Source organism: Triticum aestivum, chromosome 7B, assembly GCF_018294505.1.
Source record: "Triticum aestivum cultivar Chinese Spring chromosome 7B, IWGSC CS RefSeq v2.1, whole genome shotgun sequence".
Taxonomy (NCBI): domain Eukaryota; kingdom Viridiplantae; phylum Streptophyta; class Magnoliopsida; order Poales; family Poaceae; genus Triticum; species Triticum aestivum.
This window is the reverse complement of record NC_057813.1, coordinates 159,494,073-159,496,722: the sequence shown is the minus strand read 5'-3', so window position 1 is coordinate 159,496,722 and position 2,650 is coordinate 159,494,073.

Genomic DNA, 2,650 nt, shown 5'->3' with positions numbered 1-2,650 from the left:
TGTAATTTTTTAGGAAATGAAATAAATGGGACGCATGGACGCTACATTAATTGTTCACCCAGCCCAGCTAATGGTTGTAATTCAAAAAAAAGATCAAATTGACTGTAAATTCTACCGCGCAAAAAAAAGACTATAAATTCTGAAAAGATGGGTTGAATACGTGCCACATTTTTGGAGGCTGAAATGTGGGCCAATAGGTCGAAGCCAACGCAAGTCGCTATTAATTTAGTCAACAAATGATTCTGACATGTTAGCCGTTGGATTTACATCCAACGACCGGCATCCATCTTCAATCTCTCATCTTCTTCCTCCAGCGCCGCCGGGACCACCTCCCGCCTCCTGCTGCTAGCAGCTCTTCTTAGCACGCTTCGCTATGAAGCGCTACTCCACCGTTGGCCAGGCCATCCCTCCACCCCTCCACACCTCATGTTCTTCTCCACCGACTGCCAAACCACACAACACTAGAACCAGTTAACCCTCGTACACCTCTCCGTCTGTGACTCTACTCCCGCGTCTTCCCATCTCCGGCTCGTTGTTGTCCGGGGCCTCGCCATCGTCCACCACCTTGGATGCGCTCAGCGCGGCGTGGTCAACATGGTCAACGAACGACACCATCGGAAGAAGACTATGCGTGGAGAGGCTGACAGCTGGGTCCACGGCCACACACAAGGAAATGCCTCCTTATTACATGCAAAATAATGATTCCTCCACCTGACATCTGGGACCCACCGGAAGGGCCTCTATATTTCGCGAAAAAAACGTGCCCCCCGCTGACTTGTCAGACCCACCAGCTATCTTCGCACGCAAGGAAGGGCCTCCTTATTACGCACAAAAAAATGAATACTCCCCCTGCCAGCTGGAACCCAGCATATTGGGAGGCTGACTTGTGGGCCTACCAAGTTGACGGGGACGGAGGGCTTTGTCAACTTGGTCAATATGAACGATTCTAGCTCCTGTTACCGTACGATGTTCATCCAACGGTTGTAGTGCTTCTTCAAACTCTGGTCTTCTTGCTCTAGCCGCCCAAACCAATGCCGGTTGTGCCGCGTGCTCCTGCCTCCCGTGGCCTGCTGTGATGCCGCGGAGGCCTCACCGCCCCCTACTACTCTCACCGCTGGCCAGGCCATCCCTCTACTCACCCACACCCCCTGTTATTCTGCGGCGACAGCAGCCTCACACCGCAGTTGAACCAGTGAACCCTCGTACTCCTCTTGCGTGGGCATACACTGTTGCGTCTTCCCTGGCTCCGAGTCGTCCCCTTCCTAGGCCTCGCCATCGTCCACCACCGTGGTGCTCTCGGCGCGGCGTGGTCAACGTGGTCAAGGAAAGACTTCCATCGGACATGGACTGTATGTGGAGAGGCTGACAGCTGGGTCCACGGCCGCAACAAGGAAGTGCCTCCTTATTACGCGGAAAATAATGATTCCTCCACCTAACAGCGGGGACCCACCGGATGGGCCACCGTATTTCGTGAAAAAAGTTTCCCCCTGACTACTGGGACCCACCAGCTACATCTTCACACGCAAGGAAGTGCGTCCGGGCAAAAAAAATGATTCGTCCCCCTGACTGCTGGGACCCACCAGCTACATCTTCGCACACAAGGAAGTGTGTTCGGGCAAAAAAAAACGATTCGCCCCCCTGACTGCTGGGACCCACCAGCTACATCTTCGCACGCAAAGGAAGTGAGCCCGGGCAAAAAAATGATTCGCCCCTCTGACTGCTGGGACCCACCAGCTACATTTTTTTTTGAAACGGACCAGCTACATCTTCGCAGGCAAGGAAGTGCCTGACAGTCGAGACCCACCTGGTCGAAGCGTACGTAGCATTGTCATTCTGGTCGCGAACGTGTACATACATATATACTCGTGGATGTAGAGGCGCACATGTGTCGTAGTAGAGGCACGCACGTAGCATGTACACGTACGTACAGCGGCCAGGTTGCAAGAAAGAAAATACGGCCACGTATGTGTACATATGGGCGGGGTCTCGAACGCCTACTCGCGCATACGTACGACGAGGGCTCGTGTACATGGCTGGGTCGGAACGAAGAAACAGCGTCATCGTCGTGTTCATGGGGAGGCAACGGAATGCGTCGTGTTCATGGGGAGGCAACGGAATGCGTCGTGTTCATGGGGAGGCAACAGAAGGCGTCGTGTTCATCGGGAGGCAACGAAACGCGTTGGAGCCAACCGGGTGGGTCGAAACGGAATGTGTGGTCGTGTTCATCGGGAGGGCTTGGACGTAACAGGCGATGGAAACGAGGCCTGGCGTACCACAGAACGGAGGAAACGGACCGCCTACGTTCAGAACGGGGTCTTGTTGATCGGGAGGGGTGTGGCGTACCGCAAAACGGAGGAAACGGACCTCCTACGGTCGAAACGGGGGTCCTGTTGATCAGGATGGGTGTGGCGTACCGCAAAACGGACGAAACGGACCTCCTACGGTCGAAACGGGGGTCCTGTTCATCGGGAGGGGTGTGGCGTACCGCAAAATGGACTCCATGGGATACTGTTCATCTCTACCGTCGACCTCCTCCCGCCTCCACGGGCTACCATTGACCTCCTCCAGCCTCCACGGGCTCCTGTTCATCCAGCCTCCACCGCGCGCTACTCCACCGGCTACTTTTCAACCACCCCTCCACCGTCTACTG